The sequence below is a fragment of the Schistocerca piceifrons genome, unplaced genomic scaffold (assembly GCF_021461385.2).
Source record: "Schistocerca piceifrons isolate TAMUIC-IGC-003096 unplaced genomic scaffold, iqSchPice1.1 HiC_scaffold_567, whole genome shotgun sequence".
Taxonomy (NCBI): domain Eukaryota; kingdom Metazoa; phylum Arthropoda; class Insecta; order Orthoptera; family Acrididae; genus Schistocerca; species Schistocerca piceifrons.
In genome coordinates this window covers 220,940-245,702 of record NW_025728807.1, presented here as the reverse complement: position 1 = coordinate 245,702, position 24,763 = coordinate 220,940, and the positions used below count along the sequence as shown (strand labels likewise).

The window sequence follows — 24,763 nt, the reverse complement described above, 5'->3', positions numbered from 1 at the left end:
CCTGTTCCTGTCCAGCGCCGTTTCCAGTACGTAGCTCCGCTGCAGGTAGTAAGCTCTGACGTAGCCGAGTTGATACGGGATGCCTACCACGGACACCGGTGCGCTCTCGGAGGGCGGCCGGTAAGCGACGAGCATGGCCGCCGCCGTTCCATCCGGGCTGTTAGCTTGCAAGGTGGCCATGCGGTGTACCAGCAGCGCCGAACACTTCCGGGAAAAATCGACCAGGCCGAGTCCCCCGAAGGTGGTGTCGAGGACGCACGTTGCCGCCCGAACCTTGAAGATTTCGTGGCGCCACAGGAGCCAGTACGCGGCCTGCGAAAATGATCGGGCAAGGGGTCGCGGAACGTCCAGGAGTTGTGCCACGTACCAGGCCTTGGAATACACGGCGCTGTTAATTAGGTCAACCTTCTGGAGGAGGGTGAGGCGTCGGCTGACGTAAGTCTTACAAAGGCCTTTGACATGATTGAGCAGCCGGCGCCAGGTGCGCGCCCGCATCTGTTGGGGATTAGCAGTAACGTCAAGGCCCAAGATAATGTGATGACGGGCTACGCGAAACCAAGTCTGATCGGGATCCACTTCACAATTTCCTAAAGGAATCATTACGGGCTTCCTTGGATTTATCAAGGCACCCGACGCACGTTCATACCTCCGCAGTAAGGGCCGGATGTGATGAAAATCGTCGTCGTCGCCGATAAAAACACCTACGTCATCAGCATAAGCGAGACATTTCACAGTGGCAAGATGAATATCCACGCCGCCTATCGTGCGGTCGAGCGCACGCAGCAGTGGGTCCAAAGCAATGACAAAAAGGTACATAGATAAGGGACAGCCCTGTCGCACCGACCTACGAAGAACTATAGGTGGTGTTCTCCATCCATTAATTGTCACCACCGAGCTGGCTCCTGTCAGGAAATGGCGAATCACGCAAATGAAGCGGGGGCCAAAGCCCATTCTGTCCATAACATGCATCAAATAATCATGGCTCATCCTGTCAAACGCGTTGGCAAAGTCCAGAGAAAGAACAGCGGCTGAAAGCCGATGGACAGCCGAGTAAGCGATGATGTCGCGATAGGTAGACGCTGCATTGAAAATGGTCCGCCTCTTAACGCCGCAGGATTGAAACGGGCAGATGACTTTATCCATGACTGCCTGTAACTTCGCTGCAACACATCTGGCCGCCAACTTGTAATCGGCATTCAGCAGCGTAATGGGCCGCAGATCGGTGACACGACACGGACCCCGTTTTTTGGGGATAAGAACAATGTGCCCTTCGAGAAACTGACTCGGGATGACGAAGCCGCGAAGCACTTCGTTCACCAGTACCGTAAACTTGTCCCCTACAATATCCCAGAAAGTAATATAAAATTCTGTAGGAAGACCGTCGGGCCCAGGCGACTTGCCCGTTGCACTGGCTTTCAAGATCTGTAACACGTCCTGATTAGACACCTCTGCAACCAGCTCTTCACGGTCAGGTTCGGACATGTAGTCGACTACGTCATGTAATAAAAGTCGCATGGCCTCCCCGTCCACGGTAGTGTCGTGAAAGAGCGAAGTATAATAGTCGGAGATATGACGTACAATTTGGCGCCGCTGCGATAAGACAATCCCCGCATCAGTTTCTAGCGCATCAATATACTTTTTGCGAGCCTGTGTCTTCTCCCGGGCAAGATGATAGAGCGACGGCTCCTCGTCATCGATGTGGCATAACGGACGGCTCCGAATCGTTAAACCCCTCGACCTTTCCCGGTGCAGCCTCAGAATCTGGGTTTTACTTTTGCTCAAGCGGAGTCGAATATTTGCGTCCGGGCCAACAGGTGCATGGATAGCATCCTGTAAGCACTGCTGATAAAATGCTAACGTACGCCTGTGCCAGTAACTCGTTTCACGACTATATAATTGCGCCGCCTTTCGCAAAATTGGTTTGGCATGCGCCACCCACCACTCGATGCAGGACCCGTAAGTATGGAACTTTGTTAAACACTGCTGCCATGCGACACGTATCTCCGCACGGAGCCCTTCGGCACCCAGATGGCCGGTATTGAATTTCCAATATGCCGGAAGAGATTTCGTGCGACAGCACTGCAACCGCAAAACGCACACGTAGCCACAGTGATCACTCACGGCGACAGGCAGAACTTCGACCGCACATAAAGCGTCTGTTAGCTCCCGTGAAACGTAGATCCTGTCAATTCGACTGGCCCCCCTAGTAGAAAAGTGCGTATACTGCGTCATAATGGGATGGTAGTGACGCCACGTATCACGCAAGTCCACTGCATTTAAAAGGGTAGTCAGTTCAGCACATTTTGTGGGGGTGGGGTATTGGTCAGCAGAGGCAACAACACAATTAAAATCGCCACCCAATATGATGGGGCGAGCCGTAGCCAAAAAGGGGCATATGTCCGTGGTAAAAAAACGAGCGCGTGTGCGTTTTTGATCAGTCCCCGAGGGCACATAGACGTTGACAAATTGGACTCCCTCAATCACACACGCTAAGACACGACCATTTGGGAGAAGTTGGATGTCCGTAGGCTCTAAAGACGACTTATATAAAATCGCAGTGCCACAATTATTATCACTATTCAGATTGTAAACAACATCATAACCTGGGATATTGCTAAAAACGTCACTAGATACCTCTTGAAGAAGGGCAATACTAAAATTTCCATGAAATAAAACGTCTGTAAAAGCTGCTATCTTGTGCGCCGCTGAGATACCGGCAACGTTTAATGTCAAAACAGAAAACATATCCGTGGGCTGTGATTGCGTTGACATTTTAAGCAGATGGACAATACAGAGCAAGAGAAAAAACACCAAAGAAGTGATAAAATGCCGGACTTACACGTAAACGAACAGCAGCTGGCATAAAAATGGAAATTTCAGTAGGTCTTAAAACACTGTAGTGGTTAGTAGCAATTCTACAAAAACATGGCACGACAATACACTGGACGCAGTACAAGATACAGTAGTTTCCATGTCAAGTGCAATGTAGGTGGACTCATGACAACGATGTAGGTCTTCGCACACTCTACTGGCCCCCCTCGTCCTCCTGCTGTTGCCACCACGGGCTGTGACTATCAGGTGGCGGGGGTGGTCGTGCGTCGCCCGACGACTGGGCGGCTTCCGCCTGGCCGCCGCGCGATGTTACGGCCGGCTGTGACGGCACAGAATATTTGCGCGGGCGCTGTGGTAACTGCTCACTGCCCTGTTCTAATTTGCGCTTAGCAGCAGCAATGTCCTGTTCCTTCCCGGCACTGAGAAATTGTTTCAAGTGAGCAGTGTGTGCTCGAATCTTCTCTGTCCTGGCGGGGCTGCTATTACGGGAGGAACCCTGTGACATTGGCTCACTTTCACTGCCACTCTCCGTGGCTGGCGGATTCGCGAGGGCGGCCGGGTTCGGATCCCTGACCTGTTTACCCTTGCCCCGCTGGCGGCGTTGCTTTTTACTTTCCGCTGAAGGCGTTACAGTTTCGGCAGAAGTTGGCACCGGGAGGGGCGGCGGGGGTAAAGAAGCGTCTGTTGCCTCCACCGATTCCGATTGAACGGGATCAGTATTAACAGGGCGTACGTCCCGTTCGTCATCAACCCGGTCGGTCGGGGCAGGCGGGTCCTGGACAACCTCCATTTCCTCCTGCCCGACAGTCGTGTTATTATTTTCCGCGACGGACCTGCCTTCGACAGAAGCAACGGCCGACGGTCGCACGGTCGGTCGGTCGGTCGGACCGGTAAAGGATGTTCCTGCTACAATCTCACTCATAAGGGGCACAAATTTATCGCTACCACCCACAACATCTTGGCGCGGTAACTGAACAGGCCGCCGTCGAGGGCAGTCACCCCTTAAATGTTCCGTGGAATGACATACGGCACATGTCGGCGGTTGCCCGATATATGAGATCTGTGCACGAACCCCACCGATTACAAAGTAGGAAGGAATATGTTGTTTCAGGTCCATCCGGACACTACGGACACCACTAGCAACTTTATAACGGTATGCACTAGACCATTTCTCCATCGTAATGTTCAGAACGTCACCAAACCGCGACAAGGCACGAGATAAAACTTGATCAGGGCATTCAGGTGGCACATTAAAAACACGGACAGTTCGAATTCCAAACCCTGACGCCACAATTTGCACATTACTAATACTGCCGTCTGCATGTTTAAAACGGCGACTGCCACCAAATTTAGCAACAAATTTTTCACACAAGTCCCCAGACGTAAATTTCAAGAACAAGCAATACTGAACAAAGTCCAATTGAAAGGTGTCTACGATTTCTTCCGGTATCTTTAAGTCTTCGAATAACCATTCGTGTATTTCAAATGCGGTAGGGCGGACAGCACTTCTATCAAAGACACACTGAACGGTGTTAGCTCTCGAAAATGTCGACATTTTGTTACTTACAAACCTTGAAAGCAGCAATCACGAAGAACGAAGCGCCAAAGTCCCGGCGACGTAAACAAAGCCGCAACCGTCCCGCTGCCCCGCGCGATGCGCACGGATACGCTGTCCGAATGCGTCTGGATGTGCTCCCCTAGCCTGCCTCGAAATGCGCCTGCCAGGTACGATCACCTTCCGCCGCTGCCGACTGGCGGGAAGCCGACACAGCGCGGACGCGCGGCGCTCGCTTGTGCGGTGGTGGTGTAATGGTCAGCATAGTTGCCTTCCAAGCAGTTGATCCGGGTTCGATTCCCGGCCACCGCAGCAGGCTTTTAATTTCGCGTATGAGTACTTTTGCCACGCGCTCTTAAATTATTGTTTTTTCGCCCTCTTACTCGCTGCATACCAGCCCTTAGTGTGTCTCGACTTGTCTCGTGTCTCGACTTGTCTCGACTTTGCTCAGCTGACGCGAGAGCTGACGCTCTCAAATCGGCCTTTATCAAAACGACAAGCACGAGAAACGACTGAGAGAGCTAAGGAGAGGCGAGGCGATGGACACACAGCACGCCCCCTTCATTTCACGGTGGCGTCTCCCTGACCGAATCGGGCTGTAGCTCCGAAAACAAAGGAGAAACAAAAATAGGAAGTAAAAGTGCAAATAGTGCCCTGTGTTCCCATGCGCTCACCCGCCCAAGTACTGACAAGGGCCAAAGTTGTTACGCATCGGCAATCGGACATTTTCTTTCATTTTCTCTTTATCGGTTGAGAACCAGTGTATTCAAGATATTATGGCCATTGCCGAGTGAATGCTGTAGCGCTTCCCGACGAGTCGGGTTCGGATCCTCTGTCAACTTCCACGCAGGGTGATGATCTTCTGGTCATCACACTCGCCAGCTGAAATCGGCGCTGCCTTTTCGAGGTAGTAAAGGAGCAGTGGCCCGTGGGGGGATCGAACCCACGACCTTCGCGTTATTAGCACGACGCTCTAACCAACTGAGCTAACGGGCCTCGGCAGATGCAGTTGCTCAGCCCTACGCTGGAAACAGGTGGCATGAAGCCATACACCATTTCTATGGTCGTCGTGTGTCTGCTTCCCTAGTCTATATTCTGCTGACGGTCACGAAACAGTAGCTATATTGCGAGCAGGACGGGAAACGGCCGCTCGGACAGCTCAAACCTGTCACGATTCGTGTGGAAAAAATTCCGTTCCGGTACCGGGAATCGAACCCGGGCCTCCTGGGTGAAAGCCAGGTATCCTAGCCACTAGACCACACCGGATGCGGCCGTTTCGTTCGACCGTTCGTACGGTCGCTTGTCGCATTTCGTGTCGAGTGCCGCGTCGGCGCCCCTCTCTCTTTGCGAGCATCTTTGCACATAGTGACTGGCAAGGCGCGCACCTCAAACGTCGCAGAGCAATGCTTTTGGCTTCATGCTCTGCTGGGAGAAGAGGAAAAGGGAAGCTGTAAGTAGCAATAACAGGAAGTAAACATTTTCCCGCTGAAGCGTTGAAACGTTGTGGATAACAAACAAGAAATACGTTGGCGCCCTAGCAACAGCACCACCATCAGTCACAGAAAATTAAATGCCCCGGGTGAGGATCGAACTCACGACCTTAAGATTATGAGACTTACGCGCTGCCTACTGCGCTACCGAGGCACGGGTGCACCGCTTGTCCTGCAAACTGGGTAAATGCCGTACCCAATATTAGACGTAGAGACACTGTACTTCCTGGATAACGTGTTCTGTTGCTACACGTGCACTGCCGGCCCAGTTGATTGCGGTGCTGCTGCAGCTGTTGCAACGATAGGCAGCACTCCTTGTCGTTAAAGTTCAGAGCCTCGGAGGCACCCGGACCCGGCAACTTGTGAGGCCAGGCCGACGCTAGTCTGTAGAACATGATGCGAGCGTCCTAGTGGGGACCCGCGAGTGCTGCGTTCTCGGTCCTTCTCAAGGGAAATCCAGCTACACATTCTTGTGGATCGTGCATCTCAAGCGCTCAAGCCACGCGGCAGCATCATCGCGGGAAAAGCAAAATGATGCATCGGCCGGGAATCGAACCCGGGCCGCCCGCGTGGCAGGCGAGCATTCTACCACTGAACCACCGATGCTGGGGCCAGCGGTAACTTGACGCTGCTTCCCGAGCAGATGTCTCAAGGGAAAGTGGGACTGCCGTCAAGCGCCGTAGCATTCTGTGGGAAAGATGCTGCAGACGCTGAATCCTGCACTGCACTGCTTAAAAATGCCGCCAGAACGCGGTCCTCTGCGTACTCTTGCGTCGCCGGCGCCCAACTCTTGCCAAAGGATGCGAAATGTGCGCGGATACGCTGTCCGAATGCGTCTGGATGTGCTCCCCTAGCCTGCCTCGAAATGCGCCTGCCAGTTACGATCACCTTCCGCCGCTGCCGACTGGCGGGAAGCCGACACAGCGCGGACGCGCGGCGCTCGCTTGTGCGGTGGTGGTGTAATGGTCAGCATAGGTGCCTTATAAGCAGTTGATCCGGGTTCGATTCCCGGCCACCGCAGCAGGCTTTTAATTTCGCGTATGAGTACTTTTGCCACGCGCTCTTAAATTATTGTTTTTTCGCCCTCTTACTCGCTGCATACCAGCCCTTAGTGTGTCTCGACTTGTCTCGACTTTGCTCAGCTGACGCGAGAGCTGACGCTCTCAAATCGGCCTTTATCAAAACGACAAGCACGAGAAACGACTGAGAGAGCTAAGGAGAGGCGAGGCGATGGACACACAGCACGCCCCCTTCATTTCACGGTGGCGTCTCCCTGACCGAATCGGGCTGTAGCTCCGAAAACAAAGGAGAAACAAAAATAGGTAGTAAAAGTGCAAATAGTGCCCTGTGTTCCCATGCGCTCACCCGCCCAAGTACTGACAAGGGCCAAAGTTGTTACGCATCGGCAATCGGACATTTTCTTTCATTTTCTCTTTATCGGTTGAGAACCAGTGTATTCAAGATATTATGGCCATTGCCGAGTGAATGCTGTAGCGCTTCCCGACGAGTCGGGTTCGGATCCTCTGTCAACTTCCACGCAGGGTGATGATCTTCTGGTCATCACACTCGCCAGCTGAAATCGGCGCTGCCTTTTCGTAGTAGTAAAGGAGTAGTGGCCCGTGGGGGGATCGAACCCACGACCTTCGCGTTATTAGCACGACGCTCTAACCAACTGAGCTAACGGGCCTCGGCAGATGCAGTTGCTCAGCCCTACGCTGGAAACAGGTGGCATGAAGCCATACACCATTTCTATGGTCGTCGTGTGTCTGCTTCCCTAGTCTATATTCTGCTGACGGTCACGAAACAGTAGCTATATTGCGAGCAGGACGGGAAACGGCCGCTCGGACAGCTCAAACCTGTCACGATTCGTGTGGAAAAAATTCCGTTCCGGTACCGGGAATCGAACCCGGGCCTCCTGGGTGAAAGCCAGGTATCCTAGCCACTAGACCACACCGGATGCGGCCGTTTCGTTCGACCGTTCGTACGGTCGCTTGTCGCATTTCGTGTCGAGTGCCGCGTCGGCGCCCCTCTCTCTTTGCGAGCATCTTTGCACATAGTGACTGGCAAGGCGCGCACCTCAAACGTCGCAGAGCAATGCTTTTGGCTTCATGCTCTGCTGGGAGAAGAGGAAAAGGGAAGCTGTAAGTAGCAATAACAGGAAGTAAACATTTTCCCGCTGAAGCGTTGAAACGTTGTGGATAACAAACAAGAAATACGTTGGCGCCCTAGCAACAGCACCACCATCAGTCACAGAAAATTAAATGCCCCGGGTGAGGATCGAACTCACGACCTTAAGATTATGAGACTTACGCGCTGCCTACTGCGCTACCGAGGCACGGGTGCACCGCTTGTCCTGCAAACTGGGTAAATGCCGTACCCAATATTAGACGTAGAGACACTGTACTTCCTGGATAACGTGTTCTGTTGCTACACGTGCACTGCCGGCCCAGTTGATTGCGGTGCTGCTGCAGCTGTTGCAACGATAGGCAGCACTCCTTGTCGTTAAAGTTCAGAGCCTCGGAGGCACCCGGACCCGGCAACTTGTGAGGCCAGGCCGACGCTAGTCTGTAGAACATGATGCGAGCGTCCTAGTGGGGACCCGCGAGTGCTGCGTTCTCGGTCCTTCTCAAGGGAAATCCAGCTACACATTCTTGTGGATCGTGCATCTCAAGCGCTCAAGCCACGCGGCAGCATCATCGCGGGAAAAGCAAAATGATGCATCGGCCGGGAATCGAACCCGGGCCGCCCGCGTGGCAGGCGAGCATTCTACCACTTTTTTTTTTTTTTTTTTTTAGGGCCTCCCAACTCCCCTTATAGCCCTCCTTACTCTCACCAAAATATGCCTTCTTCGGCGAGCTTCATCGCTATATTTGCTTTACTGTCGAACTTCGTGGAACCGTGGTATAACTTAAAACAAAATCATCTTCTGCTCAGATGGTGTGGTGTCTTCTTCCACAGAAAAAATGGAGAACTAAGAAAAATTTTATCGCGGAATTCGTGGACGGTCTTCTTTCCTCCGCTGGTTCAACTCTTCTGCTCGTAGTTCAACTAAACTCATATTCCACTTAAAAGAAAAATATATTGTCCCTCCTGACTAACGTCAGTCACTCCGATGTAGCAGAGAGTTGTTACAAAACAGGTGGCAACGCAGCACAACAGCACAACATGAGAGTTTATGTCGATGTGTGCATCACACGAAAGAAACAGAAATCACAGGAAAGTAATAAAATGAAATCGCGACAGTCCGGGAACAGGATTTAAGAGATTGGAAAAAAACACTCCTGCAACTATGAATGTTCCACACAAACAGGCTGTATCTTCTAAAATACCCATGAAGTCTTGTGAACAAAATAAAATTCCTCAAAAGTAAAAGGACACTCCTCTCTTGGAGATAAAACCAGAACGACCCGTAGTGTGGGTGTGGCACAAGTCACCAACCATAACGCAAATAAAACAAAGAAAAGAAGGAAAAAGAAATTAAAAATAGAACGCGTCAGCTCAGTAAATCTCAGTTCAAGGTGTTTGCCGCAGTTCCATTTCATAGCCGTAATCCAAGGCCGCCTTCAAAAAATTCGCAAACAATTCGCGAAATTGAACGCAATCCTTCAGTGTCATATACTGGGCCCACAAATAATCTAGGTAAATCACAGTATCAGTGACGGCCATATCGATAAGGGCATAAATCGTATGCCCTAAGATCCAGACAGTGGCGTTATTTTTCGTCCGCGGGAAAGCTTTGAAGTTAGGCACTATCACACGACGAACAGTCACAAGGTGAGGAGGCGTTCTATTAATGTGGGCGACCATTCGTTGACACAACCGCCATACCGTCGACACCGATGCACACTCAAAACGATGTTCCCGTGTGTCCACAGCACCACATCTACCACAGTTGGCAGAGGGAAGGAGATGAATGTCGGCAAGCCGCTGGTTCGTCGCTAGGGTGTTGTTGACGATCTTAAACCAGAGCGCACTCACATCCGACGGCAACACCGGGTTGTTGATGTTTGCCCACACGTTCACCCATTCCACTGTGGGGTTCCGGAACACCAGTTTATGACGCGGAGGTTGTCCAGTCAGGGCAACGTAGAGTCCGCGGGCGGTCCTGTGTCTGTCGGTAGCCGTTGAAAGAGCGTAGCTCCTCGTTAAAAAGTACTCCCGTATGTAGGACATCTTATACGGGATGGCCGCGAGAGAGACGGGCGCCGCTTCAGAGCGTGGGCGGTAGAGCTCCAGGAGTGCCGCGGTGCTTCCTGCCGGAATGTCGGACTGCAGGGTGGCTGTCCGGTGGACGAGCAGAGCGCCGCATTTGCGTGGAACGTCGGTGAAACCGAGGCCGCCCAGCTGCCTGTCGATGACACAGGTCGAAGCCTTGACTTTAAAAATTTCATGCCGCCACAGGAGCCAGTAGACTGCCTGCGAAATCGCCCTCCCGATCGGCTTCGGAACACTAAGCAGTTGGGCGATGTACCACGCATTCGATAAGATGAATGTGTTAATGACAGCCACACGTTGATGTAAGTTGAGGCGGCGACCTGAGTGGCTGCGACATAGGGCCTTCACAGTGCCAAGAACGCGTCTCCAGTTTAAAACTTGCATTTTTTGTGGGCACGCTACAATGTCGAGTCCTAAAATTTTGTGGGTGCGCACAACACGGAACCAGTCCCGTTCAGCAGACAGTCCCCGACGACCCAGTGGTACCAATACAGTTTTCCGCATATTCAGAACGGCGCCAGAGGCACTTTCGTACAATATCAGAACATCACGAACTCTGTCCAAGTCATGTGCCCGCCCCATGAAAAGTCCCACGTCGTCAGCATAGGCAGCACATTTGAGAGAGACGTGACAGAGCTGGACACCTTCAATGATTCGACCGACTGCGCGCAAAAACGGGTCGAGCGCAATGACAAATAGGAGCATTGATAAAGGACAGCCCTGTCTGACGGATCTTGTAATAGGAATGGGCGGCGACTGCCAACCATTGATGACAATTACGGACGTCGCCGACGTTAAAAGATGCCGTATAGCATCGAGAAAGTGGCCGCCGAACCCCAGTTTTGTCATGACGGACAGAAGATAATCGTGCCCGATACGGTCGAATGCATTGGCAAAGTCGATGGAGAGAATGCCAGCGGACAGGTCATTAATGGCTGCGTACGCGACCACGTCTCGGTATGAAGCCGCAGCGTGAAAAATGCTACGGCGTTGCACACCACACGACTGAAAGGGACTGATTATCTTGTCCATGAGCACACTGAGTTTCGTTGCGAGGCATCGTGCCGCCAGTTTATAGTCTGCATTTAAAAGTGTGATAGGGCGTAATGCCTCAACACGGCATGCTGTCGGTGTCTTCGGAATTAATATAATACGCCCTGCAACGAACTTCGAAGGGACAGCAGCACCACGAACAATTTCATTTATCATGATCGTCAATGTCTCACCGAAAATATCCCAATAAGCCAGGTAAAATTCGATGGGAAGGCCATCTGGACCTGGAGACTTCCCTCGACGACACGAACGCAACACGTCTTTCACATCGTCCCGTGACAACATCTCATCCAGTGACTGACGGTCAGATTCGGAGATGACAGTATCCAATTCATCTAACAGAAATGAACGTGCGACATCATCGGCAGCTGTCCGTCCGAACAACCTCTTAAAGTGGTCGGTGACGTGGGGAACGATCTCATGCTTCGCCGTGAGACGAGCACCAGTGTCCGTGATGAGGGTGGTAATGTCTTTCCTCCGCGCCAACCGTTTCTCGCGTGCCAAGTGGTAAAGCGTTGGCACTTCGTCAATGGTCTCACACTGCGGTCGGCTCCTGATCAGAACACCTTGTGCCTTGTGGAGGTGATGCTGGAGTATCTTGCTTTTAATTCTATTCAAACGTGCGCGTAAGTTTTGATCTGGCGCCACGGGCGCATCAAGCGCATCCTGGAGGCACTGCTGATAAAAGGCAATGGTGCGCCTCTCCCAAAATGACGCCTCCCTTGCATACCGCATCGCAACACTGCGCAACTGCGGTTTGGCTAGGTCGACCCACCATTGTAAGACCGAGGCATAGCTTCCCCGTTTTTCAGAACAATACTGCCACACGTTCTGAATCTCGCAACGTAAACCGGCGTCAGAGAGATGACGGGTATTGAGTTTCCAAACACGGGAAGGGGGCGCCTGCCTATGTGCCAGTAATTGCACGTCACACACAACCCCGCAGTGATCGCTAAAAGCGACGGGATGTACCGCAACCCTATGAAGATAGGTTTGAAGCGGCCGCGACACATAAATGCGATCAATTCTGCTGGCACCGTTCGCATAAAAATGTGTGTATTGCGTCGTGGTAGGATGAAAATGACGCCAAACATCGATCAAGTCATTTGTCACAATTAGTTGGGAAAGTTCCGGGCACATGGTAGCCGTGGGAAATTGATCGGCTGCGGCAGTAACACAGTTAAAATCGCCGCCAACTACGACATTGCGGGTCGACGCAAAAAACGGAACCACATCTTGATTAAAAAAAACAGAACGTGCACGTTTATGATCAGTGCCACTCGGCGCGTATATATTAATAAATGTGACATCCTGGATCGTACACGTAAGTAAGCGGCCATTCGGTAAAAATTGAACGTTAGTTGGTTGCAATACAGTTTTATAAAGAACAGCGGTGCCACAAGTACCTTCAACGTTAATGTTATAGATGACATCATAACCAGGGACGTTATTGAAGCGCTTAACAGTAACTTCTTGGAGCAATGCAACGTCATAGCCTCCCAAAGTTAAAAAGTCTATAAAACTTGCTATTTTATGCGCAGCTATGATGCGATTTACATTGAGTGATAAAACTGAGAAGATCTTTAGATGTTGACGAGCGGCGGCCATTTAAAACACAGACACTCAAGCATTAGCAAGAAAAATGAGAAACGGAAGACGCAGATGCAGCGTCTTAAGCACACCAATAAAACTGTCAAGAAGCACTGCAACCCATTACGTAACTCGTGGACAATTCTGTGCAGAAAATTACTGTCAGCGTGCAGGAACAGCGTAACATAACGTCGCAGGTAAACGGGGCACGAATTACAACAGGTCCGCCGAAAGCCGCTAATGGGATCCAGGGTCGTCCTCCTCCTGCTTCCACCAGGGCGTCTCCGTTGGTCGGTCGGTCGGTTGGGCGCGACCACCAGCGGTGTCTGTGTACGTGGCCTCGGCCGCCTGTGTTGTTGCTGTACCGGCGGCCGACGTCGCCGAATGCCTGCGCGTGCGCTGCGGCAGCTGCTCGCTACTTTGCTCGCTTTTGCGCTTCGCAGCATGCGCACCCTGTTCGCGTGCCGTATTTAAGAACACCTTGAGATGTGCTGTTTGTTCCCTTATACGCTCCTGGCGCGCAGAGCTGTCAGAGGCAGGGGGGCACGATGTCTGAACTTCAGTCTCACTGCCACTCTCTGATACAGGGGTGCACGGCAAGTCATCTGACTGCTGACTCCTAGTACCCTTATTTTTATTTTTCTTTGTACGCCCTTTCCTCGGTGCCAGGGGAACCTCTTCAGGCGGCGGAGGCGGTGGTAAGGAGGTGTCCATCTCTTCCGAAATAGCAACTGGTGTATGATCCGAAACATCTGGGACCTCCTTAGCAACTGAATCCGATTCTACCACAGCCGAGGACAAAATGGGAGCGTCCTCCATTCGATCCTGTGGTGCGTCTGCAGTAACATTCACCTCACTTGGTACATCCTCAGCACGAATAGGGTCGGCAGGGCGGGGTTGTGATACAGTGCCCGCTACTATTTCACTCAGTAGTGGCACGAAGTGGCCACCAGTAGCCGCAGCGTCACTACGTGGGAGCTGCACGGGTCGTCTACGGGGACAATCAACACGTAAATGCTCAGTGGAATGACAAATTGAGCATGTGGGTGGCTGGCCGATATAAGTCACTTGAGCCCTACAGCCCGCAATCATTACGTAGGATGGAATGTGTTTCTTCAAGTCAATGCGGACACTACGTACTCCACTATTAACCTGGTACCGGTAGGCACTAGACCACTTTTCGTTAACTACCGACAAGACAACGCCGTACTGAGTGAGAGCACGTGCAATCAAATCATTGCCGCATTCAGGGGGCACATTAAATACTCGAACCGTTCTAACACCATAACCCGAGGGCACAATCTGCACATCACTGACTGTGCCATCGACATGCCTAAATTTACGCACTCCGCCAAATTTTTCAACAAATTTTTCACAGATGTCGCCGGAAAAGAACTTCAAAAATAGCGAATATTGCGCGAAATCCAACTGAAAAGTGTCCACCAGATCTTCCGGGATTTTCAAATCTTCGAATATAAATTCGTGGATTTCAAAAGCGGTGGGCCGCAAAGCATTTCTATCGAACACAAACTGCGCAGTGTTTGCCCTAGTAACTGTCGACATGGTACTCACGTTGAAGAAACTTGAACACGTGGACCTCGAAACACTCGCTGAGCGCCGCCCCGCGATGTAAACAAAGCCGCAACCGCTCCGCTGCTCCGCGCGATGTGCGCGGATACGCTGTCCGAATGCGTCTGGATGTGCTCCCCTAGCCTGCCTCGAAATGCGCCTGCCAGGTACGATCACCTTCCGCCGCTGCCGACTGGCGGGAAGCCGACACAGCGCGGACGCGCGGCGCTCGCTTGTGCGGTGGTGGTGTAATGGTCAGCATAGTTGCCTTCCAAGCAGTTGATCCGGGTTCGATTCCCGGCCACCGCAGCAGGCTTTTAATTTCGCGTATGAGTACTTTTGCCACGCGCTCTTAAATTATTGTTTTTTCGCCCTCTTACTCGCTGCATACCAGCCCTTAGTGTGTCTCGACTTGTCTCGTGTCTCGACTTGTCTCGACTTTGCTCAGCTGACGCGAGAGCTGACGCTCTCAAATCGGCCTTTATCAAAACGACAAGCACGAGAAACGACTGAGAGAGCTAAGGAGAGGCGAGGCGATGGACACACAGCACGCCCCCTTCATTTCACGGTGGCGTCTCCCTGACCGAATCGGGCTGTAGCTCCGAAAACAAAGGAGAAACAAAAATAGGAAGTAAAAGTGCAAATAGTGCCCTGTGTTCCCATGCGCTCACCCGCCCAAGTACTGACAAGGGCCAAAGTTGTTACGCATCGGCAATCGGACATTTTCTTTCATTTTCTCTTTATCGGTTGAGAACCAGTGTATTCAAGATAATATGGCCATTGCCGAGTGAATGCTGTAGCGCTTCCCGACGAGTCGGGTTCGGATCCTCTGTCAACTTCCACGCAGGGTGATGATCTTCTGGTCATCACACTCGCCAGCTGAAATCGGCGCTGCCTTTTCGAGGTAGTAAAGGAGTAGTGGCCCGTGGGGGGATCGAACCCACGACCTTCGCGTTATTAGCACGACGCTCTAACCAACTGAGGTAACGGGCCTCGGCAGATGCAGTTGCTCAGCCCTACGCTGGAAACAGGTGGCATGAAGCCATACACCATTTCTATGGTCGTCGTGTGTCTGCTTCCCTAGTCTATATTCTGCTGACGGTCACGAAACAGTAGCTATATTGCGAGCAGGACGGGAAACGGCCGCTCGGACAGCTCAAACCTGTCACGATTCGTGTGGAAAAAATTCCGTTCCGGTACCGGGAATCGAACCCGGGCCTCCTGGGTGAAAGCCAGGTATCCTAGCCACTAGACCACACCGGATGCGGCCGTTTCGTTCGACCGTTCGTACGGTCGCTTGTCGCATTTCGTGTCGAGTGCCGCGTCGGCGCCCCTCTCTCTTTGCGAGCATCTTTGCACATAGTGACTGGCAAGGCGCGCACCTCAAACGTCGCAGAGCAATGCTTTTGGCTTCATGCTCTGCTGGGAGAAGAGGAAAAGGGAAGCTGTAAGTAGCAATAACAGGAAGTAAACATTTTCCCGCTGAAGCGTTGAAACGTTGTGGATAACAAACAAGAAATACGTTGGCGCCCTAGCAACAGCACCACCATCAGTCACAGAAAATTAAATGCCCCGGGTGAGGATCGAACTCACGACCTTAAGATTATGAGACTTACGCGCTGCCTACTGCGCTACCGAGGCACGGGTGCACCGCTTGTCCTGCAAACTGGGTAAATGCCGTACCCAATATTAGACGTAGAGACACTGTACTTCCTGGATAACGTGTTCTGTTGCTACACGTGCACTGCCGGCCCAGTTGATTGCGGTGCTGCTGCAGCTGTTGCAACGATAGGCAGCACTCCTTGTCGTTAAAGTTCAGAGCCTCGGAGGCACCCGGACCCGGCAACTTGTGAGGCCAGGCCGACGCTAGTCTGTAGAACATGATGCGAGCGTCCTAGTGGGGACCCGCGAGTGCTGCGTTCTCGGTCCTTCTCAAGGGAAATCCAGCTACACATTCTTGTGGATCGTGCATCTCAAGCGCTCAAGCCACGCGGCAGCATCATCGCGGGAAAAGCAAAATGATGCATCGGCCGGGAATCGAACCCGGGCCGCCCGCGTGGCAGGCGAGCATTCTACCACTGAACCACCGATGCTGGGGCCAGCGGTAACTTGACGCTGCTTCCCGAGCAGATGTCTCAAGGGAAAGTGGGACTGCCGTCAAGCGCCGTAGCATTCTGTGGGAAAGATGCTGCAGACGCTGAATCCTGCACTGCACTGCTTAAAAATGCCGCCAGAACGCGGTCCTCTGCGTACTCTTGCGTCGCCGGCGCCCAACTCTTGCCAAAGGATGCGAAATGTGCGCGGATACGCTGTCCGAATGCGTCTGGATGTGCTCCCCTAGCCTGCCTCGAAATGCGCCTGCCAGGTACGATCACCTTCCGTCGCTGCCGACTGGCGGGAAGCCGACACAGCGCGGACGCGCGGCGCTCGCTTGTGCGGTGGTGGTGTAATGGTCAGCATAGTTGCCTTCCAAGCAGTTGATCCGGGTTCGATTCCCGGCCACCGCAGCAGGCTTTTAATTTCGCGTATGAGTACTTTTGCCACGCGCTCTTAAATTATTGTTTTTTCGCCCTCTTACTCGCTGCATACCAGCCCTTAGTATGTCTCGACTTGTCTCGTGTCTCGACTTGTCTCGACTTTGCTCAGCTGACGCGAGAGCTGACGCTCTCAAATCGGCCTTTATCAAAACGACAAGCACGAGAAACGACTGAGAGAGCTAAGGAGAGGCGAGGCGATGGACACACAGCACGCCCCCTTCATTTCACGGTGGCGTCTCCCTGACCGAATCGGGCTGTAGCTCCGAAAACAAAGGAGAAACAAAAATAGGAAGTAAAAGTGCAAATAGTGCCCTGTGTTCCCATGCGCTCACCCGCCCAAGTACTGACAAGGGCCAAAGTTGTTACGCATCGGCAATCGGACATTTTCTTTCATTTTCTCTTTATCGGTTGAGAACCAGTGTATTCAAGATAATATGGCCATTGCCGAGTGAATGCTGTAGCGCTTCCCGACGAGTCGGGTTCGGATCCTCTGTCAACTTCCACGCAGGGTGATGATCTTCTGGTCATCACACTCGCCAGCTGAAATCGGCGCTGCCTTTTCGAGGTAGTAAAGGAGTAGTGGCCCGTGGGGGGATCGAACCCACGACCTTCGCGTTATTAGCACGACGCTCTAACCAACTGAGCTAACGGGCCTCGGCAGATGCAGTTGCTCAGCCCTACGCTGGAAACAGGTGGCATGAAGCCATACACCATTTCTATGGTCGTCGTGTGTCTGCTTCCCTAGTCTATATTCTGCTGACGGTCACGAAACAGTAGCTATATTGCGAGCAGGACGGGAAACGGCCGCTCGGACAGCTCAAACCTGTCACGATTCGTGTGGAAAAAATTCCGTTCCGGTACCGGGAATCGAACCCGGGCCTCCTGGGTGAAAGCCAGGTATCCTAGCCACTAGACCACACCGGATGCGGCCGTTTCGTTCGACCGTTCGTACGGTCGCTTGTCGCATTTCGTGTCGAGTGCCGCGTCGGCGCCCCTCTCTCTTTGCGAGCATCTTTGCACATAGTGACTGGCAAGGCGCGCACCTCAAACGTCGCAGAGCAATGCTTTTGGCTTCATGCTCTGCTGGGAGAAGAGGAAAAGGGAAGCTGTAAGTAGCAATAACAGGAAGTAAACATTTTCCCGCTGAAGCGTTGAAACGTTGTGGATAACAAACAAGAAATACGTTGGCGCCCTAGCAACAGCACCACCATCAGTCACAGAAAATTAAATGCCCCGGGTGAGGATCGAACTCACGACCTTAAGATTATGAGACTTACGCGCTGCCTACTGCGCTACCGAGGCACGGGTGCACCGCTTGTCCTGCAAACTGGGTAAATGCCGTACCCAATATTAGACGTAGAGACACTGTACTTCCTGGATAACGTGTTCTGTTGCTACACGTGCACTGCCGGCCCAGTTGATTGCGGTGCTGCTGCAGCTGTTGCAACGATAGGCAGCACTCCTTGTCGTTAAAGTTCAGAGCCTCGGAGGCACCCGGACCCGGCAACTTGTGAGGCCAGGCCGACGCTAGTCTGTAGAACATGATGCGAGCGTCCTAGTGGGGACCCGCGAGTGCTGCGTTCTCGGTCCTTCTCAAGGGAAATCCAGCTACACATTCTTGTGGATCGTGCATCTCAAGCGCTCAAGCCACGCGGCAGCATCATCGCGGGAAAAGCAAAATGATGCATCGGCCGGGAATCGAACCCGGGCCGCCCGCGTGGCAGGCGAGCATTCTACCACTGAACCACCGATGCTGGGGCCAGCGGTAACTTGACGCTGCTTCCCGAGCAGATGTCTCAAGGGAAAGTGGGACTGCCGTCAAGCGCCGTAGCATTCTGTGGGAAAGATGCTGCAGACGCTGAATCCTGCACTGCACTGCTTAAAAATGCCGCCAGAACGCGGTCCTCTGCGTACTCTTGCGTCGCCGGCGCCCAACTCTTGCCAAAGGATGCGAAATGTGCGCGGATACGCTGTCCGAATGCGTCTGGATGTGCTCCCCTAGCCTGCCTCGAAATGCGCCTGCCAGGTACGATCACCTTCCGTCGCTGCCGACTGGCGGGAAGCCGACACAGCGCGGACGCGCGGCGCTCGCTTGTGCGGTGGTGGTGTAATGGTCAGCATAGTTGCCTTCCAAGCAGTTGATCCGGGTTCGATTCCCGGCCACCGCAGCAGGCTTTTAATTTCGCGTATGAGTACTTTTGCCACGCGCTCTTAAATTATTGTTTTTTCGCCCTCTTACTCGCTGCATACCAGCCCTTAGTATGTCTCGACTTGTCTCGTGTCTCGACTTGTCTCGACTTTGCTCAGCTGACGCGAGAGCTGACGCTCTCAAATCGGCCTTTATCAAAACGACAAGCACGAGAAACGACTGAGAGAGCTAAGGAGAGGCGAGGCGATGGACACACAGCACGCCCCCTTCATTTCACGGTGGCGTCTCCCTGACCGAATCGGGCTGTAGCTCCGAAAACAAAGGAGAAACAAAAATAGGAAGTAAAAGTGCAAATAGTGCCCTGTGTTCCCATGCGCTCACCCGCCCAAGTACTGACAAGGGCCAAAGTTGTTACGCATCGGCAATCGGACATTTTCTTTCATTTTCTCTTTATCGGTTGAGAACCAGTGTATTCAAGATATTATGGCCATTGCCGAGTGAATGCTGTAGCGCTTCCCGACGAGTCGGGTTCGGATCCTCTGTCAACTTCCACGCAGGGTGATGATCTTCTGGTCATCACACTCGCCAGCTGAAATCGGCGCTGCCTTTTCGAGGTAGTAAAGGAGTAGTGGCCCGTGGGGGGATCGAACCCACGACCTTCGCGTTATTAGCACGACGCTCTAACCAACTGAGCTAACGGGCCTCGGCAGATGCAGTTGCTCAGCCCTACGCTGGAAACAGGTGGCATGAAGCCATACACCATTTCTATGGTCGTCGTGTGTCTGCTTCCCTAGTCTATATTCTGCTGACGGTCACGAAACAGTAGCTATATTGCGAGCAGGACGGGAAACGGCCGCTCGGACAGCTCAAACCTGTCACGATTCGTGTGGAAAAAATTCCGTTCCGGTACCGGGAATCGAACCCGGGCCTCCTGGGTGAAAGCCAGGTATCCTAGCCACTAGACCACACCGGATGCGGCCGTTTCGTTCGACCGTTCGTACGGTCGCTTGTCGCATTTCGTGTCGAGTGCCGCGTCGGCGCCCCTCTCTCTTTGCGAGCATCTTTGCACATAGTGACTGGCAAGGCGCGCACCTCAAACGTCGCAGAGCAATGCTTTTGGCTTCATGCTCTGCTGGGAGAAGAGGAAAAGGGAAGCTGTAAGTAGCAATAACAGGAAGTAAACATTTTCCCGCTGAAGCGTTGAAACGTTGTGGATAACAAACAAGAAATACGTTGGCGCCCTAGCAACAGCACCACCATCAGTCACAGAAAATTAAATGCCCCGGGTGAGGATCGAACTCACGACCTTAAGATTATGAGACTTACGCGCTGCCTACTGCGCTACCGAGGCACGGGTGCACCGCTTGTCCTGCAAACTGGGTAAATGCCGTACCCAATATTAGACGTAGAGACACTGTACTTCCTGGATAACGTGTTCTGTTGCTACACGTGCACTGCCGGCCCAGTTGATTGCGGTGCTGCTGCAGCTGTTGCAACGATAGGCAGCACTCCTTGTCGTTAAAGTTCAGAGCCTCGGAGGCACCCGGACCCGGCAACTTGTGAGGCCAGGCCGACGCTAGTCTGTAGAACATGATGCGAGCGTCCTAGTGGGGACCCGCGAGTGCTGCGTTCTCGGTCCTTCTCAAGGGAAATCCAGCTACACATTCTTGTGGATCGTGCATCTCAAGCGCTCAAGCCACGCGGCAGCATCATCGCGGGAAAAGCAAAATGATGCATCGGCCGGGAATCGAACCCGGGCCGCCCGCGTGGCAGGCGAGCATTCTACCACTGAACCACCGATGCTGGGGCCAGCGGTAACTTGACGCTGCTTCCCGAGCAGATGTCTCAAGGGAAAGTGGGACTGCCGTCAAGCGCCGTAGCATTCTGTGGGAAAGATGCTGCAGACGCTGAATCCTGCACTGCACTGCTTAAAAATGCCGCCAGAACGCGGTCCTCTGCGTACTCTTGCGTCGCCGGCGCCCAACTCTTGCCAAAGGATGCGAAATGTGCGCGGATACGCTGTCCGAATGCGTCTGGATGTGCTCCCCTAGCCTGCCTCGAAATGCGCCTGCCAGGTACGATCACCTTCCGCCGCTGCCGACTGGCGGGAAGCCGACACAGCGCGGACGCGCGGCGCTCGCTTGTGCGGTGGTGGTGTAATGGTCAGCATAGGTGCCTTATAAGCAGTTGATCCGGGTTCGATTCCCGGCCACCGCAGCAGGCTTTTAATTTCGCGTATGAGTACTTTTGCCACGCGCTCTTAAATTATTGTTTTTTCGCCCTCTTACTCGCTGCATACCAGCCCTTAGTGTGTCTCGACTTGTCTCGACTTTGCTCAGCTGACGCGAGAGCTGACGCTCTCAAATCGGCCTTTATCAAAACGACAAGCACGAGAAACGACTGAGAGAGCTAAGGAGAGGCGAGGCGATGGACACACAGCACGCCCCCTTCATTTCACGGTGGCGTCTCCCTGACCGAATCGGGCTGTAGCTCCGAAAACAAAGGAGAAACAAAAATAGGTAGTAAAAGTGCAAATAGTGCCCTGTGTTCCCATGCGCTCACCCGCCCAAGTACTGACAAGGGCCAAAGTTGTTACGCATCGGCAATCGGACATTTTCTTTCATTTTCTCTTTATCGGTTGAGAACCAGTGTATTCAAGATATTATGGCCATTGCCGAGTGAATGCTGTAGCGCTTCCCGACGAGTCGGGTTCGGATCCTCTGTCAACTTCCACGCAGGGTGATGATCTTCTGGTCATCACACTCGCCAGCTGAAATCGGCGCTGCCTTTTCGAGGTAGTAAAGGAGTAGTGGCCCGTGGGGGGATCGAACCCACGACCTTCGCGTTATTAGCACGACGCTCTAACCAACTGAGCTAACGGGCCTCGGCAGATGCAGTTGCTCAGCCCTACGCTGGAAACAGGTGGCATGAAGCCATACACCATTTCTATGGTCGTCGTGTGTCTGCTTCCCTAGTCTATATTCTGCTGACGGTCACGAAACAGTAGCTATATTGCGAGCAGGACGGGAAACGGCCGCTCGGACAGCTCAAACCTGTCACGATTCGTGTGGAAAAAATTCCGTTCCGGTACCGGGAATCGAACCCGGGCCTCCTGGGTGAAAGCCAGGTATCCTAGCCACTAGACCACACCGGATGCGGCCGTTTCGTTCGACCGTTCGTACGGTCGCTTGTCGCATTTCGTGTCGAGTGCCGCGTCGGCGCCCCTCTCTCTTTGCGAGCATCTTTGCACATAGTGACTGGCAAGGCGCGCACCTCAAACGTCGCAGAGCAATGCTTTTGGCTTCATGCTCTGCTGGGAGAAGAGGAAAAGGGAAGCTGTAAGTAGCAATAACAGGAAGTAAACATTTTCCCGCTGAAGCGTTGAAACGTTGTGGATAACAAACAAGAAATACGTTGGCGCCCTAGCAACAGCACCACCATCAGTCACAGAAAATTAAATGCCCCGGGTGAGGATCGAACTCACGACCTTAAGATTATGAGACTTACGCGCTGCCTACTGCGCTACCGAGGCACGGGTGCACCGCTTGTCCTGCAAACTGGGTAAATGCCGTACCCAATATTAGACGTAGAGACACTGTACTTCCTGGATAACGTGTTCTGTTGCTACACGTGCACTGCCGGCCCAGTTGATTGCGGTGCTGCTGCAGCTGTTGCAACGATAGGCAGCACTCCTTGTCGTTAAAGTTCAGAGCCTCGGAGGCACCCGGACCCGGCAACTTGTGAGGCCAGGCCGACGCTAGTCTGTAGAACATGATGCGAGCGTCCTAGTGGGGACCCGCGAGTGCTGCGTTCTCGGTCCTTCTCAAGGGAAATCCAGCTACACATTCTTGTGGATCGTGCATCTCAAGCGCTCAAGCCACGCGGCAGCATCATCGCGGGAAAAGCAAAATGATGCATCGGCCGGGAATCGAACCCGGGCCGCCCGCGTGGCAGGCGAGCATTCTACCACTGAACCACCGATGCTGGGGCCAGCGGTAACTTGACGCTGCTTCCCGAGCAGATGTCTCAAGGGAAAGTGGGACTGCCGTCAAGCGCCGTAGCATTCTGTGGGAAAGATGCTGCAGACGCTGAATCCTGCACTGCACTGCTTAAAAATGCCGCCAGAACGCGGTCCTCTGCGTACTCTTGCGTCGCCGGCGCCCAACTCTTGCCAAAGGATGCGAAATGTGCGCGGATACGCTGTCCGAATGCGTCTGGATGTGCTCCCCTAGCCTGCCTCGAAATGCGCCTGCCAGGTACGATCACCTTCCGCCGCTGCCGACTGGCGGGAAGCCGACACAGCGCGGACGCGCGGCGCTCGCTTGTGCGGTGGTGGTGTAATGGTCAGCATAGGTGCCTTATAAGCAGTTGATCCGGGTTCGATTCCCGGCCACCGCAGCAGGCTTTTAATTTCGCGTATGAGTACTTTTGCCACGCGCTCTTAAATTATTGTTTTTTCGCCCTCTTACTCGCTGCATACCAGCCCTTAGTGTGTCTCGACTTGTCTCGACTTTGCTCAGCTGACGCGAGAGCTGACGCTCTCAAATCGGCCTTTATCAAAACGACAAGCACGAGAAACGACTGAGAGAGCTAAGGAGAGGCGAGGCGATGGACACACAGCACGCCCCCTTCATTTCACGGTGGCGTCTCCCTGACCGAATCGGGCTGTAGCTCCGAAAACAAAGGAGAAACAAAAATAGGTAGTAAAAGTGCAAATAGTGCCCTGTGTTCCCATGCGCTCACCCGCCCAAGTACTGACAAGGGCCAAAGTTGTTACGCATCGGCAATCGGACATTTTCTTTCATTTTCTCTTTATCGGTTGAGAACCAGTGTATTCAAGATATTATGGCCATTGCCGAGTGAATGCTGTAGCGCTTCCCGACGAGTCGGGTTCGGATCCTCTGTCAACTTCCACGCAGGGTGATGATCTTCTGGTCATCACACTCGCCAGCTGAAATCGGCGCTGCCTTTTCGAGGTAGTAAAGGAGTAGTGGCCCGTGGGGGGATCGAACCCACGACCTTCGCGTTATTAGCACGACGCTCTAACCAACTGAGCTAACGGGCCTCGGCAGATGCAGTTGCTCAGCCCTACGCTGGAAACAGGTGGCATGAAGCCATACACCATTTCTATGGTCGTCGTGTGTCTGCTTCCCTAGTCTATATTCTGCTGACGGTCACGAAACAGTAGCTATATTGCGAGCAGGACGGGAAACGGCCGCTCGGACAGCTCAAACCTGTCACGATTCGTGTGGAAAAAATTCCGTTCCGGTACCGGGAATCGAACCCGGGCCTCCTGGGTGAAAGCCAGGTATCCTAGCCACTAGACCACACCGGATGCGGCCGTTTCGTTCGACCGTTCGTACGGTCGCTTGTCGCATTTCGTGTCGAGTGCCGCGTCGGCGCCCCTCTCTCTTTGCGAGCATCTTTGCACATAGTGACTGGCAAGGCGCGCACCTCAAACGTCGCAGAGCAATGCTTTTGGCTTCATGCTCTGCTGGGAGAAGAGGAAAAGGGAAGCTGTAAGTAGCAATAACAGGAAGTAAACATTTTCCCGCTGAAGCGTTGAAACGTTGTGGATAACAAACAAGAAATACGTTGGCGCCCTAGCAACAGCACCACCATCAGTCACAGAAAATTAAATGCCCCGGGTGAGGATCGAACTCACGACCTTAAGATTATGAGACTTACGCGCTGCCTACTGCGCTACCGAGGCACGGGTGCACCGCTTGTCCTGCAAACTGGGTAAATGCCGTACCCAATATTAGACGTAGAG

The 24,763-nt window shown here is 53.0% G+C and overlaps 33 non-coding genes across 33 annotated transcripts; 7 read left to right on the top strand and 26 right to left on the bottom strand.

Annotated features, from left to right (window-relative positions):
- The first annotated feature begins 4,627 nt into the window (after nucleotides 1–4,627).
- Trnag-ucc lies at nucleotides 4,628–4,699 on the top strand. Its single transcript has one exon. It is a non-coding gene; the product is annotated as a tRNA-Gly (tRNA).
- A 610-nt stretch (nucleotides 4,700–5,309) lies between these two features.
- Trnai-aau lies at nucleotides 5,310–5,383 on the bottom strand. The gene has a single exon. It is a non-coding gene; the product is annotated as a tRNA-Ile (tRNA).
- A 198-nt stretch (nucleotides 5,384–5,581) lies between these two features.
- Trnae-uuc lies at nucleotides 5,582–5,653 on the bottom strand. The gene has a single exon. It is a non-coding gene; the product is annotated as a tRNA-Glu (tRNA).
- Nucleotides 5,654–5,958: 305 nt separating this feature from the next.
- Nucleotides 5,959–6,031, bottom strand: Trnam-cau. Its single transcript has one exon. It is a non-coding gene; the product is annotated as a tRNA-Met (tRNA).
- A 381-nt stretch (nucleotides 6,032–6,412) lies between these two features.
- Trnag-gcc lies at nucleotides 6,413–6,483 on the bottom strand. The gene has a single exon. It is a non-coding gene; the product is annotated as a tRNA-Gly (tRNA).
- A 342-nt stretch (nucleotides 6,484–6,825) lies between these two features.
- Nucleotides 6,826–6,897, top strand: Trnai-uau. Its single transcript has one exon. It is a non-coding gene; the product is annotated as a tRNA-Ile (tRNA).
- Nucleotides 6,898–7,490: 593 nt separating this feature from the next.
- On the bottom strand, nucleotides 7,491–7,564 carry Trnai-aau. Its single transcript has one exon. It is a non-coding gene; the product is annotated as a tRNA-Ile (tRNA).
- A 198-nt stretch (nucleotides 7,565–7,762) lies between these two features.
- Nucleotides 7,763–7,834, bottom strand: Trnae-uuc. The gene has a single exon. It is a non-coding gene; the product is annotated as a tRNA-Glu (tRNA).
- A 305-nt stretch (nucleotides 7,835–8,139) lies between these two features.
- On the bottom strand, nucleotides 8,140–8,212 carry Trnam-cau. The gene has a single exon. It is a non-coding gene; the product is annotated as a tRNA-Met (tRNA).
- Nucleotides 8,213–14,541: 6,329 nt separating this feature from the next.
- On the top strand, nucleotides 14,542–14,613 carry Trnag-ucc. The gene has a single exon. It is a non-coding gene; the product is annotated as a tRNA-Gly (tRNA).
- A 610-nt stretch (nucleotides 14,614–15,223) lies between these two features.
- Trnai-aau lies at nucleotides 15,224–15,297 on the bottom strand. Its single transcript has one exon. It is a non-coding gene; the product is annotated as a tRNA-Ile (tRNA).
- A 198-nt stretch (nucleotides 15,298–15,495) lies between these two features.
- On the bottom strand, nucleotides 15,496–15,567 carry Trnae-uuc. Its single transcript has one exon. It is a non-coding gene; the product is annotated as a tRNA-Glu (tRNA).
- Nucleotides 15,568–15,872: 305 nt separating this feature from the next.
- Trnam-cau lies at nucleotides 15,873–15,945 on the bottom strand. Its single transcript has one exon. It is a non-coding gene; the product is annotated as a tRNA-Met (tRNA).
- Nucleotides 15,946–16,326: 381 nt separating this feature from the next.
- On the bottom strand, nucleotides 16,327–16,397 carry Trnag-gcc. The gene has a single exon. It is a non-coding gene; the product is annotated as a tRNA-Gly (tRNA).
- A 342-nt stretch (nucleotides 16,398–16,739) lies between these two features.
- Nucleotides 16,740–16,811, top strand: Trnag-ucc. The gene has a single exon. It is a non-coding gene; the product is annotated as a tRNA-Gly (tRNA).
- A 610-nt stretch (nucleotides 16,812–17,421) lies between these two features.
- Trnai-aau lies at nucleotides 17,422–17,495 on the bottom strand. Its single transcript has one exon. It is a non-coding gene; the product is annotated as a tRNA-Ile (tRNA).
- A 198-nt stretch (nucleotides 17,496–17,693) lies between these two features.
- Nucleotides 17,694–17,765, bottom strand: Trnae-uuc. The gene has a single exon. It is a non-coding gene; the product is annotated as a tRNA-Glu (tRNA).
- A 305-nt stretch (nucleotides 17,766–18,070) lies between these two features.
- On the bottom strand, nucleotides 18,071–18,143 carry Trnam-cau. Its single transcript has one exon. It is a non-coding gene; the product is annotated as a tRNA-Met (tRNA).
- A 381-nt stretch (nucleotides 18,144–18,524) lies between these two features.
- On the bottom strand, nucleotides 18,525–18,595 carry Trnag-gcc. The gene has a single exon. It is a non-coding gene; the product is annotated as a tRNA-Gly (tRNA).
- A 342-nt stretch (nucleotides 18,596–18,937) lies between these two features.
- Nucleotides 18,938–19,009, top strand: Trnag-ucc. Its single transcript has one exon. It is a non-coding gene; the product is annotated as a tRNA-Gly (tRNA).
- A 610-nt stretch (nucleotides 19,010–19,619) lies between these two features.
- Trnai-aau lies at nucleotides 19,620–19,693 on the bottom strand. The gene has a single exon. It is a non-coding gene; the product is annotated as a tRNA-Ile (tRNA).
- Nucleotides 19,694–19,891: 198 nt separating this feature from the next.
- On the bottom strand, nucleotides 19,892–19,963 carry Trnae-uuc. The gene has a single exon. It is a non-coding gene; the product is annotated as a tRNA-Glu (tRNA).
- Nucleotides 19,964–20,268: 305 nt separating this feature from the next.
- Trnam-cau lies at nucleotides 20,269–20,341 on the bottom strand. Its single transcript has one exon. It is a non-coding gene; the product is annotated as a tRNA-Met (tRNA).
- Nucleotides 20,342–20,722: 381 nt separating this feature from the next.
- On the bottom strand, nucleotides 20,723–20,793 carry Trnag-gcc. The gene has a single exon. It is a non-coding gene; the product is annotated as a tRNA-Gly (tRNA).
- Nucleotides 20,794–21,135: 342 nt separating this feature from the next.
- On the top strand, nucleotides 21,136–21,207 carry Trnai-uau. Its single transcript has one exon. It is a non-coding gene; the product is annotated as a tRNA-Ile (tRNA).
- Nucleotides 21,208–21,800: 593 nt separating this feature from the next.
- Trnai-aau lies at nucleotides 21,801–21,874 on the bottom strand. The gene has a single exon. It is a non-coding gene; the product is annotated as a tRNA-Ile (tRNA).
- A 198-nt stretch (nucleotides 21,875–22,072) lies between these two features.
- Trnae-uuc lies at nucleotides 22,073–22,144 on the bottom strand. Its single transcript has one exon. It is a non-coding gene; the product is annotated as a tRNA-Glu (tRNA).
- A 305-nt stretch (nucleotides 22,145–22,449) lies between these two features.
- Nucleotides 22,450–22,522, bottom strand: Trnam-cau. Its single transcript has one exon. It is a non-coding gene; the product is annotated as a tRNA-Met (tRNA).
- A 381-nt stretch (nucleotides 22,523–22,903) lies between these two features.
- Nucleotides 22,904–22,974, bottom strand: Trnag-gcc. Its single transcript has one exon. It is a non-coding gene; the product is annotated as a tRNA-Gly (tRNA).
- A 342-nt stretch (nucleotides 22,975–23,316) lies between these two features.
- On the top strand, nucleotides 23,317–23,388 carry Trnai-uau. The gene has a single exon. It is a non-coding gene; the product is annotated as a tRNA-Ile (tRNA).
- A 593-nt stretch (nucleotides 23,389–23,981) lies between these two features.
- Trnai-aau lies at nucleotides 23,982–24,055 on the bottom strand. Its single transcript has one exon. It is a non-coding gene; the product is annotated as a tRNA-Ile (tRNA).
- A 198-nt stretch (nucleotides 24,056–24,253) lies between these two features.
- On the bottom strand, nucleotides 24,254–24,325 carry Trnae-uuc. Its single transcript has one exon. It is a non-coding gene; the product is annotated as a tRNA-Glu (tRNA).
- A 305-nt stretch (nucleotides 24,326–24,630) lies between these two features.
- Nucleotides 24,631–24,703, bottom strand: Trnam-cau. Its single transcript has one exon. It is a non-coding gene; the product is annotated as a tRNA-Met (tRNA).
- Nucleotides 24,704–24,763: the final 60 nt, after the last annotated feature.